The 12,908-nt window shown below is 43.3% G+C and overlaps 1 non-coding gene across 1 annotated transcript; it reads left to right on the top strand.

Annotated features, from left to right (window-relative positions):
• The first annotated feature begins 8,079 nt into the window (after nucleotides 1–8,079).
• Nucleotides 8,080–8,164, top strand: TRNAR-UCG. Its single transcript has one exon. It is a non-coding gene; the product is annotated as a tRNA-Arg (tRNA).
• The last annotated feature ends 4,744 nt before the right edge of the window (nucleotides 8,165–12,908 follow it).

Raw genomic sequence — 12,908 nt, 5'->3', positions numbered from 1 at the left:
GAAATAAATGTTATCGTAAGCCACGGAGATTCTTTTTACGGGTCATTTGTTACTGCAGCCTGACTTGCCTAAGCTGACTAATCAGACTCATTTCTAGATTCCAAAGTCATCTTACAAAGTGACACTTCCAGATGTACCAACCTTTGAGAAACATTGCTGACTGTCTTCTGCAGTTGTGAATGAGGGGGCAATTGTAAGATATCTGGGGGGGGGGGGGGGCGCGTTTCCCCAAATGACTCAGTGTTTTCACCTTACTGGGAAATTATTTGAATGGAATTCAGTTAAAAGCCTGTGAATGATCCACATCCTGACAAATCACGGACCACAGTTGGCTGCCACCCTGGGCCCCTGTCCTTGAAGGATCAATAGCTCAGGATAGTGCTTCCTTCATAGAAAGGGAGGAAAAGATTGCATCTTAAAAATAGCCTTTAGTCTTAAGAGGTGGTGATGGAGACTTGGCACTCAGATGACCTAAAGGCACTTTTTGTCTCAAATACTCCAGTTTCTTCCACAGACACTTCAAAGACTTCAAAGACAACTGGACTTTGGGAGCACCAGGCCTTTGAGGTGGGACATAGAGCATGTGGGAATGCTCAGCAGGGACAGGAAGGGTGGACGATTTTTAACATAAGTGAACTGTGGATACAATAAAAACACAGAGTGTCAAGGTATTCCATATCCATCTGCCCATTACCTGATCCACGTAACCTCATAAAACACAAGTTTTCTGCTTCGGTCAGGGAATGGCAATGATGTAATTAATTAATATTCAGTTTTATTAAAAAGTCGGCACCAGGCCTGCTGTGTAGGAATAGCGAAATTTTCAAGGATGAGAGTGTCATAAGTCTAATACTATTATTATGTAAACATATAATGTATTATATATTGTTATATGAACTTAAAATATATAGTTGTATATTCATGTAATATAAATAATGTATATTAAAATTAACACATAAGAACATCATGTAAAATACTAAATTAATATATGTAAATAATAAAATTATATATTTTATTATATATTTGCTATAGATTATATTGTATTACAAATACATTTGTATCTTATATAAATATGACATATTTATTGTGTATTATTATAATTGCATATATTAATTATATGCTATATTATTATAATTGTATAATATATATGTATCATAATGGGGAACATAATTAACACCATTGGTGATTCCAGTGCACTTCTTAAAGCCCCTCTGGGCCACTGCTGAGGACAACTGTCTTTTGACTTCTATTCCCCTCCATTCTTCTCCATTCTGCTGCCTCCAGATAATCGCTATCTCCTTTTGCCAAATCACAGGCCTTCCTTAGTTCTCTTCCTCTTTAACCCCTCAGCTGCATTTGACAGTTAACCTCCCGCTTGAAACCTACTATAACTCAGGCTTCTATAAAAGTTCACTTTCCTGATTCTCTTCAGAGCTCCCGGCAAAGTTCTCTGCTCACTTTATCAGCTCACTTCCTTCCCCCTGTGTAAGTGGGGTTGCCCCTCAAAGCTCCTTGGATCCTGTTTTCCTTCTGTTATGCTCTCTACTTTGAGAAACTCATCCATCCCTCCATCATCATTTTGAGGCCACCCCTTCAGCCCCAGCTAACCCCGTGCCCCCAGGATTTGTGACTGGCCCCTACGCAGAGGGCATAACCACCTGGATGTCCTACCGTCACCTCAAGCTCAACGTGTTCGAAACCACACCCATCCTCAGTCCTATATCCTGCTCGCTGCATTCCCATCCCCCTTGGGATCGTCTTTCATTCATCCTTCATCTTCAGGAGGTCTTTCCCATCCACCTCGAAGTGAGTTATTTTCTCCAAAATGTTTCTATGGGCACTTGGATGGCTCAGTCGGTCGATCGTCGGACTTCGGTTCAAGGTCGTGCTCTCACTTTTCATGAGCTCGAGGTTGGCATTGGGTGCGCTGCTGTCACCACGGGGCCTGCCTTGGGTCCTCCGTCCCCCCACCCCGCCCCTGCCCCTCTCCCATTCGTGCGCGCGCTCTCTCTCAAAAATAAGTAAATCTCAAAAATATATTTCTTAGTTAGTTTTATTGTTTTCTTCTAATTCCTACTCCCAACATCCTTATCCTAGCGCCTCACACCAGCATCCCGGAGTCACGAATGTAAGGTGCCCAGTGTGGCCAATACTGCCAGTCGACTACTAAGTATCTCTTCTCCCTTCTGTACTTATTAAAAAAGATTGCCAATTATTTGGGGGGGAGGGCTGTCCGATGCTCAGATGAAAATACCTGCTCAGCACCTGTGGTGAATGACTGCTTCTACCGATGAGCACTTCTACCAAGTGAGGATTCTGGGAGAGCTATTGCCTTCCTGATGAAAGGGAAGAAGGCCCAGCCGGTGCAGATTTTTCCTTCTTCCTTCCTTCCTTTTCTCCTGCATGGAATGTAGATGCAATGACTGTGGTTGAGATACCATTCTTTTTTTTTTTTTTTTAATTTTTTTTTCTTAATGTTTTTATTTATTTTTGAGACAGAGACAGAGCATGAGCAGAGAAGGGGCAGAGAGAGAGGGAGACACGGAATCGGAAGCAGGCTCCAGGCTCTGAGCCATCAGCACAGAGCCCAATGCGGGGCTCGAACTCACAGACTGTGAGATCATGACCTGAGCCGAAGTCGGACGCTTACCTGACTGAGCCACCCAGGCTCCCCAAGAGATACCATTTTTATGTCAGGTAAGTTTTAAGTCCCGCCTCAAATGCTTGTGTTGAGACTTTGGGAAACTTATCTAACTACTTCAAGCCTCAATTTCATATCTGTAAAATGGGTGCAAAAACATTACTGGGCTGTTGAGAAGAGTGAAAGTACTAATACGCTAATACCATAAAGCATCGAACCTGGTGAATGTGCAGGGCATTGTCACCATCAATCAGGGGCGGATGGTAGGCTGGTTGTTTCCATTTTCTAAACTCCGATTATATTTGGAGAAATTATGTTACTTATTTGTACTGCCCTAGTTTGTCTCCTGGATTCTTTATCTCCTCAGAGACAAGGAGACCAATCAACTTGAGGCCATGGACTATCTTTTCTGCTTGTTTTATTTATTTATGTATTTATTTATTTATTTATTTAATGTTTTATTTATTTTTGAGACAGAGAGAGACAGAGTCCGAATGGGGGAGGGGCAGAGAGAGAGGGAGACACAGAATCTGAAACAGGCTCCAGGCTCTGAGCTGTCAGCACAGAGCCCGATGTGGGGCTCGAACCCACAAAGTGTGAGATCGTGACCTGAGCCAAAGTTGGACGCTTAACCCACTGAGCCACCCAGGCGCCCCCTTTCTGCTTCCTTTAGAGCCTCAAATTGCCTTGCCCAATTCTAGGTGTTTGTAGGCTCTCAAAAACACTTAGGGACGCAGTGACAGATTATATCATATATGTGCTAGAAATCAGGTCCCAAGACAAATTAAGTGTTTGCTCAAGTTAGGAAACCAAGAGGAGAAGCTATAGAGATGCTCATTTTGCACTGAAAACTCATGTAACAGGCTTCAGGGCAAAACCTGGATAGGAAAAGAGTCGGCCTGCTGGGCAGGGCTTCGACTCTTCACCAGGCACCATTCTGAGACCAAACTCGGCCTCTCTTCCCATCCCCCCAAATGCAAACTCAACCGCACAGCCCTGGGAAGCAAGGCAGACTTCGCTGGATACAAACTTCCTAAACAACCCCTTTAGCATCTCAGTTTTTCTCCTTTTGTCTCTTCTTGGCGGGTCTGCTTCCTCCTACCTTCATCCCCCCAAAAGGACCCTGAGCAATCCTCATATGAAGATAATAGCCTGCCATTGTCTGGGGCACTTAGGCCCTCCCCTCAAGGTAGTACATCTTCCTCAGCAAATCAAAGTCTTGGTGCTGAGCCGTCCTGGGGATGGCATGCCTGTGACGGTTATTTGTATCTCATTTCTGCCTTGTATATCTTCCTTTCTATGTACCGGGGCACCTGCCCGCTTCGTTACATCACTTCCCCTCCACTCCCTACTCTTCTCACCTGCACTCTACTCTTTTATATCTGTCAGCTTTTGTCTTCTGCCTTGGACCTAATCATCAGTCTCTGCCCTTTATATCCCCAAAGGCCTCGGAGCAGTGATTGAGGCAGGGCAATGGCTGGTCTTCCGCCAGGAGCTACAGAGCAGAACAGGAGCTCCTAAGGTCTCCCTCCTCATCCAGGCAGGTGGCAGGACAGAGCTGCCCTCATGGCCTTTCCTTGATGTTGAGAACTTTTTATTCAGAGAGGGCTGGGGCTCTAAAAATAGGAACACCCAATTCTGAATGGAGAGAAAGTTTTAATTGGGATGTTCGAACACCTTTATTACCCAAGGTAGGTTGGAACCACCAATATGGATATTAAAGTATCCATCATGTCACCAGGGTCCCTGGGGCATAGGATCTTCTGGCCCAGTCTTACCTTCTTTGAATCAAAATGTACATACGTAAAAGGCATGTATTCTGCCACAAGCACCCCCTGGGTTTGAAAGTGGAAAACAGTAAAGGTGAGGTAACGACGGAACAAAACATCATCCTCTCAGTCATTATCTTTGATTTTGAAAAGGCCTAAACAGGTGTCCCCCTCATCCACGGCTCCCTTGGGGAGACCCCGGGATCCAGGCATTTCCCATGTGAGGACATGAGGTGGTAGAATATGGAGCCCCGAGGGCTACCAACACCCTGTATGACTGAGAAGCAGGCCTACAAGGAAGTAAAATTCTAATGTAGCATTTTTAGGGTTTGTTCCAATTTGTGTGTGTGTGTGTGAAAAGAAAACACTACCATCAACATATAGATCATTAGGTTTCTCAATATGATGTGTTCTGACTCCCTCTTCTCCCCTTTTCTCCTTTAACTCACACCTGCCACCACCAGCTATTGTCCTAGGGGAGTGTGTGTGTGTGTGTGTGTGTGCACGCACACACGCACCCATGCTTGAGCAGACACACCCATGCATGCATGTAGTCTTGGAGCGGCTCATTAATGCTCTTGTGATTCTCTGAGATCATCTCAATTATGGGGACCTCTTGCCACCTTTCTGCCACCTCCTCATACCAAACTGCTATTTTGTGCCTCTGTTGCAACTGGGTCACGTTTTTTACTTTACCAAGAGGAAGCCAGGGGCCTTCAGTGGGAAAGCAAGAGGTTCCCAGTGTTCACCAAATACAGATGCTCAGGAAATGGGGGGCTCATGTGGCTCACATATAGGGAACTTCTCAGAGAAAATACAATGTCCTGTGTGGGAGGCCCAGTTTACTCCTCACTGTCTCTCAGCCTGCCTGACTCCAAATGTCCCCTGGAATAATTCAACTTCTTATCTAAGGTATGGGCCGGCTTCCGTGAACCACCAACTGCCCGATTGCACAACAAATCGGTTATATAAGAGGATCTTAAGAAAGAATAAAATCATGAGCACTGCATAACTGCCTCTCTCCAGGCATCGGCCCCAGACCCAAGGAAGGGGGCCCAGTTGGGGCAATTGGTCCATTTGTAAACAAGCTAAAGAACAGGCCGTTGGTTTTGCTGAATGCAGTTCAAGGTCTACACATGGTCTTTAAGGTTTCCTCGGACTCTCCCGCTCCACTCCACCCCGTCACCCCAAATGCAGGCCCTAATTATCTTGGATGAAAATAGAAGGTTCCTCATCATTTATTTATTTTTAGCTCTTGCTCAGACTAATTGCTGGCCCTGCAACCCATACATAATACAGTGATCTGGAAGAAACTGACAGCCATTTAATGACAGATTATATCATCAGAGGACAGAGAATCTGAGACTTACTCTGCAGTGGGTTTTATTCGACTGCCTGCCGGGGGTGGGCATGGGGGGTGGTTCATGTTTTCAGATACACTTGGTCTTCAAGGATTACTAACCAAACATTACACGAAGTTCAGCAAGCCCAGCCCAGCCCTCTCCCTGCATCTTCCCGTGGCCCGATCTGAGCCTTTGGGAGAAAGGAGGCTCAGCGTGTAGGAGGGCTGTGTCCTTGAATCCGTTGCCTACCTTGACCTTGTGACGGGGAAGGTAGTGAGGCATTTGGGAAGAGCCAGAATTCTGGAGTCAGAGAAATCTGGGGAGTCTCAGCTTGATTAGTCAGCATTTATGTGACTTTGGGAGACAAGTGGCTTAAACGTTCCTTGTCTCTCAAAAATGGGAAGAATAAGGCCTGCCTACAAATGTGTTTTGGAGGACGAATGTGGAAACACCATTTAGACTGTGTCATGCAAGCTTAGACAGTCAATACAAACTTTTTCCTTCTTTGAATTTACAGCATTGATCTCTTAGGGAGCTATGAACCAAAATGCCAGGTTCTGCACTCCCTTTTTGCTTTCTGTAAGTAGGTTCATCATGTAGACAACATATCAAGATAACACGTAAGATACCACCGAGAAGCCTGGGCGCTCAGTCGGTTAAGTGTCAGACTCTCGATCTTGGCCCAGGTCGTGATCTCACAGTTTATAAGTTCAAGCCCCATGTCCAGCTCTGTGCTGACAGCGTGGAGCCTGCTTGGGATTCTCTGTCTCCCTCTATCTCTGCCTTTCTCTCTCTCTCTCAAAAATAACTAAATAAACATTAAAAAAAAGAAGATACCACCAAGAAGGCTCTAGAATTTTATCCCTGATCAGACCTGAAAATGTACTCAAGAACTGCGGAATCAGGAAGGCCTACTTTTGAATCCCAGGCTAAATGGGAGACCTTGAATAAAGTCTTTAATTTCTGTGAGCTTTAATTTTCTCAGCCTCATAGGGATTTTGTGAGTGTTAAGTAGAACAACAAGTATAAAGCAATTATTAATTAAGTGTTTGAAATGGAGTAGGGGCCTCGCAAATGTTACTTTCTTCTCCTCGTTGATTATTATTATTTTATATTAATTTTCTTAGTGTTTTGGATTGGTACCACACATCCAGTCATTTAGCAAATGTTTACTGAGCACTTACTATGTGGCAGGCACGGTCCTAGTTGCTGGGGATCATATATTTTGGCTGGAAGAGAAAGAAGATAAATTGGCAAGAAAAGTTTGTATAATTTTGTTTTAAAAATATGAGATTCCATTAAGGTCATGCTACAGTGCTAGTTTTTTCATTCAACTATATTTCATGGAGAACTATGTCAGTATATAGAGAGCTGTCTCATCCTTCTATATAGCTGCCTATTATTCCAAAATATGTGCGTTTATTTAGCCATTCCCTTGTTGATGGACATCTATATTTTTTAGCTGGTTAGGAGGGATGGGAATTGGAAAACGATATCTCTGTTCTGATATTTAAAAAAAAATTTTTTTTTATCATTTATTTATTTTTGAAAGAGAGAGCACGAGTAGGGGAGGGGCAGAGAGAGAGGGAGACACAGAATCTGAAGCAGGCTCCAGGCTCGGAGCTGTCAGCACAGAGCCCGACGTGGGGCTCGAACCCACAAACAGCGAGATCATGCCCTGAGCCGAAGTTGGACGCTTAACTAACTAATCCACCCAGGCACCCCTCTCTTCTGATATTATTAGATGATAATTTTCATAGGTTACATTCTTTTTTATGTTCTTAATTCTTAAGGCAAATATTATTGACTCAAAATATGAACAACTTTCCTGATTTTAAAAGTTCATTTGCTGTTTCAAGTGCCTTAACCTCTCTTGATGATATTTGCCAACAGTTCATCAATTATGTCAGTATTCCAGAAACAGTTTGACAAGGTTTGGTCTAATGAACCTTCCCCACTTCCCTTCGGGGGTGGGTCGAGGGTGGGCGGGTGGAGTCAGGTTCTGAGGTGAGTGCCCGATACAGGGTGAAGCAGATGGGGCTTTGAATGACCACGGAAAGGTTTCATTGCCTCTCTAGGTCTTACCCTTTTGTCTACAAACTGAGGTTCACAATTCCTTCCTACTTTTATTCATTCGCGTGTGTTGTTCATTTGGCAATTTACCAGGTATATCAACCTCAAATCCTTGGAGGTACCCAGGAGTGTTTTCAGAATCTGCTCAGGAGTCTGTCTCTTCTCAGTCTCCTCCACTGTCATCTGTGTTCCTTCATGCAGAAGTTTCTTTGGAGATTTATTCTTTTAGGTTTTAAAAAATAGACCTTGGGGCGCCTGAGTGGCTCAGTCGGTTAAGCGTCTGACTTCGGCTCAGGTCACGATCTCGCGGTCCGCGGGTTCGAGCCCCGCGTCGGGCTCTGGGCTGATGGCTCAGAGCCTGGAGCCTGCTTCCGATTCTGTGTTTCCCTCTCTCTCTGCCCCTCCCCCGTTCGTGCTGTGTCTCTCTCTGTCTGAAAAATAAATAAACGTTAAAAAAAAAATTAAAAAAAAATAGACCTTATTTTTCAGGGCAATTTTAGATTCAATTTCTGCGAAATTGAGCATGAAGTGGAGAGGTCCCATGTCTGACCCCACACATGCACAGCCTCCCCCGCTATCAGAATCCCCCACCAGAGTGGTACATTGATGAATCACGTACCAATCATCAGTGGCACTGATGAATCTACACTGACACATTATTATTACTACAAATTCATAGTTATCACATTAAGGTTCCCTATTGATGTTGTACATTTAATGGGTTTGGATGAATATATAATGACAAGTATCCACCAGTATAGGGTCATACAGAATAGTTTCACTGCCCTAAAAGTACTCTCTGCCCTGTCTATGCATCCCTCCTTCTCCCTCTAACCCCTGGCAACCACTGATCTTCTTACTGTCTCCATACTTTCTTCTTTTCCAGAATGTCATAGAGTTGGAATTGCAGTATGTAGCCTTTTCCAACTGGCTTTTTTCACTTAGTAATATATGATAAGGTTCTTTTCATGCCTTTTCATGGCTTGATAGCTCATTCCTTTTCAGCGCTGAATAATATTCTATTGCCTGGATGTATCACAGTTTATTTATCCATTCACCGACTGAAGGATGGCTTGATTGCTTCCGAATGTTGGCAAATGTGAATCAAGCTGCAACAAACATCCGTGTGTAGGTTTTTGTGTGGACATAAGTTTTCATTACGTTTGAGCACATATCAAAAAGCACAATTGCTGTATCATATGGTAAGCTTTGTAAGAAACTGCCAATCTGGGGCTCCTGGGTGGCTCAGTCGGTTAAGCGTCTGACTTCGGCTCAGGTCATGATCTCGCGGTCCGTGAGTTCGAGCCCCGCGTCGGGCTCTGCGCTGCCAGCTCAGAGACTGGAGCCTGTTTCAGATTCTGTGTCTCCCTCTCTCTCTGCCCCTCCCCCGTTCGCACTCTGTCTCAAAAATAAATAAACGTTAAAAAAAAAAAGTTTAAAGAAGAAAAAAAAGAAACTGCCAATCTGTCTTCCAAAGGGGATGTACCATTTTTCATTCCCACCACTAGTGAGTGAGAGTTCCTGTTGCTCCAGATCGTATAATACTTGGTTTTGTCTGTGTTTGGGATGTTGGCCATTCCAGTAGATTTATAGTAGTATCTCACGGGTTTTATTTATTTTTTTATTTTTTTATTGAGAGAGAGCGTGCACACACACTCACGAGCTTGAGCAGGGGAGGGGCAGGGGCAGAGGGAGAGGAAGAGAGAGAATCCGAAGCAGCCTCCATCCTTGTGCAGAGCCCAATGCGGGGCTCAATCTCACAATCACGAGATCATGACCATGAGATCATGACCTGAGCTGAAATCAAGAGTTGGACGCTTAACGCGCCCTCTCACTATTTTTTTTCTTAATTTGCATTTCCTTGATGAGGTATGATGTCGAGCATTACTCTCCTAATTTTCTTCCATTTTATTGGTTTGTAATATGTTTTGGTTAGTAGTGTTGACACATTCCATTGCAAAATAATCATATGTGCCTCACAGGGTCATTATGAGGAAAAAAGGAAAGAATCCAATAATTTTAAATATAAGTCTCAGTTTATACTCTTCATTTCTTTATCTTGCTCAAGTTTGATAAAGCCAGAGCTAGAAGTCACATCAATGGAATGTTAGTACCCAGGAATATTTAAGTTTCAGGGGGCCGGTTGATCTCAAATCAGCATTGCCTTGGGAAAACAGAAAAGAAAACAATTAACTTTGCCTGGGGAAGTGGAAGAAACATTATGGTGCTTGGAAAATAGTAGTTCCTTATCATTTATCAAATGAGAGGATGTTTGAAAAGAAAGACTCTGGGGGTGCCTGGGTGGCTCAGTCGGTTAAACAACAGATTCTTGTTTTGGCTCAGGTCATGATCTCACAGTTTCGTGGGTTTGAGCCCCGCATCGGGCTCTTTGCTGACAGTGTGGAGACTGCTTGAGATTCTCTCTCTTCCTCTCTCTTTGCCCCTCCCCGACTTGCACTGTCTCTGTTTCTCTCAAAATAAATAAAAAGAAACTTTAAAAAGAAAAAAAAAAAGAAAAAAGGACTCTGAAGATAGACTGCTTGGAATTGAACCCCAGCTCCCTACTTCATCAGATGTGTGACTTTGGGCAAGTTACTCACCATTCTGGGTCTCAGTTTTCCCATCTGAAAAATGGGGCTCAGAGCAGTCCAAATCTGGAAACAACCCAAATACCCATCAATGAATGAATGGTACCTGTTGGGATGAGCCCTGGGTGTTGTATGGAAACCAATTTGACAATAAATTTCATATTAAAAAAATGAATGAATGGAAAAAAACAAACTGTGATATATACACGACTGTGGAATATTACTCAGCCATCAGAAGGAACGGAATATTGAGACATCCTACAAAAACATTATGCTGTGTGAAAGAAGCCACACACAAAAGGTCATACGTTATATGATTCTATTCATATGGAATATCTACAATAGTTAAGTCTATAGAGACCAAAAGCACATTGGTGGTTCCCAGGAGGAATGGGTGATGGGGAGCGACCAGCTTTCTGTACAGGGTTTTCTTTTGGGTTGATGAAAATGTTCTGATGAGACAGGATAAAGGTGGTGGTCGCACAACATTGTGAATGTACGAAAAGCCACTGAACTGGATACTTCTAGATGGCTAATTCTGTCTTATGTGAATTTCACCCCCATAAAAATACTCACTGGATAGGTTAAACAGATGTGACACAGCTGAGTAGTAAATGAGTGAAATGGAAAATAGATCTCATTCAATTACCCGGGCCTTAACAGAGCGAGAACATCTGCAAGATCAGTTAAAATACACAGAGATACAGTGAGGTGGTCTAGAGTTCCAGAAAGAGATATAAGACAAAATGAGAAGAAGCGTATTTGAAGGAAAAATAACAGAGAATTTTCTAGAAATGCTCATTGAAAGAGTCCAAACCTCAGAACCAGGAAGCCAAAAAAGTCCCAAGAAGAAAATAAAAGGAAATGCACACTTAGGCATGATCTAATAAAACTGTAGGATGCCAAAAGCAGAGAAAAGATCTTAAAAGCATCCAGAAAGGAAAAACATCACTTCCAAAGCAATGGCAATCAGACCCTTGGCTAACATCTCAATGATAGTAATAAAAGACACAAGACAGAAATAAAATATGCAATGTGCTAAAAGAAAAAAGTGCTATCAGTGTCGGCTTTCAAAGAAAGCAAAATAGGGGCGCCTGGGTGGCTCAGTCGGTTGAGCGTCCGACTTCGGCTCAGGTCACGATCTCACGGTCCGTGGGTTCGAGCCCCGCGTCGGGCTCTGGGCTGATGGCTCAGAGCCTGGAGCCTGCTTCCGATTCTGTGTCTCCCTCTCTCTCTGCCCCTCCCCCGTTCATGCTCTGTCTCTCTCTGTCTCAAAAATAAATAAACGTTAAAAAAAAAATTTATAAAAAAAAAAAGAAAGCAAAATATCTTTCAATAATCAAGGCAAAAAACTTTTTCTTTTTTTTAGACAGACAAAAATTAAGAGTCTTGCCACCACCAGATCCTCGCCAAGGAAAATTCTAAAAGATTCACCTCAGGGGGGAAATTCTAGACGTTAGTAGATACTGGTTTAACCTAAATATATTTTGATTGGACAAAACAATAAATGAATGTGCAAGTTGTATGATTCAATAAAATGTACAACTAAAGAAAAGCATTTAAGCCGTGGAGAAGGTGATAAGTGTTAAAATATTTTCAGGTCTTGTATTGCCTGGAAGGAAGATACAGATCTGAAGTGGTAAAATATCTAGAGTGGGCACTCTAGGAAGACATGAGCTGTCCCGTGTAGCCATTGTCCCTTTCTTATATAATAATGAAACTTCAGTTTTTAGCTGGCTACACGATCATTTTTCAGCCTTTGAGGCTGCAGTGATTAATGTGTAGTGGGTTGCATTTTTATCCCCAAATATAGGCTGCCCCTCTTCGTGGGAAGATTATATCTCCCACCCCACTGACATCAGGTTTGGTCACATAATCTGTGGTGCCCCTTCTTTGGGAGGACTATATCTCCACACTCTGACGATGTCAGGCTTAGCCATGTGACTTGTTTAGCCAGTAAACTGTCAGTGAAAGTAAAATGTCACTTTTTTTTTTTTTTATAAATGTGTGTTTATTTCTGAGAGAGACACAGATTTGTGAGCTGGGGAGCGACACAGATGGAGAGGGAGGCACAGAATCTGAAGCAGGCTCCAGGCTCCCAGCTGTCAGCACAGAGCCCGACATGGGGCTCGAACTCATGGACCGCGAGATCATGACCTGAGCCGAAGTCAGATGCTTAACCGACTGAGCAACCCAGATGCCCCAAAATATGTCACTTTTTGAGCAGAGGTTTTCAAAGCCATCGTGAAGTTCCCTCATCTCTCCTCTCCTTCTGCCACATTCCAGCAGTATTTCAGAAGGGACTGGTCCTCTGACCTGGGCCCAGAATGAAGGGCATAAGCAGAAATGGACATGTAATATGAATAAGAAGTACACCTGCATTAAAACCACTTAGAATTTTGGAATCGTTCATGGCTGCCGCACAGTGGTCTCCGGTGAGTGCCATAGGAATTATTACCTAGAAATAAAGTGCTAACTACAACACCAAACAAAC

This window comes from Panthera leo, chromosome B1, assembly GCF_018350215.1.
Source record: "Panthera leo isolate Ple1 chromosome B1, P.leo_Ple1_pat1.1, whole genome shotgun sequence".
Taxonomy (NCBI): Eukaryota; Metazoa; Chordata; class Mammalia; order Carnivora; family Felidae; genus Panthera; species Panthera leo.
The sequence above is the reverse complement of the archived record's forward strand: the minus strand, read 5'-3'. Positions and strand labels throughout refer to the sequence as shown.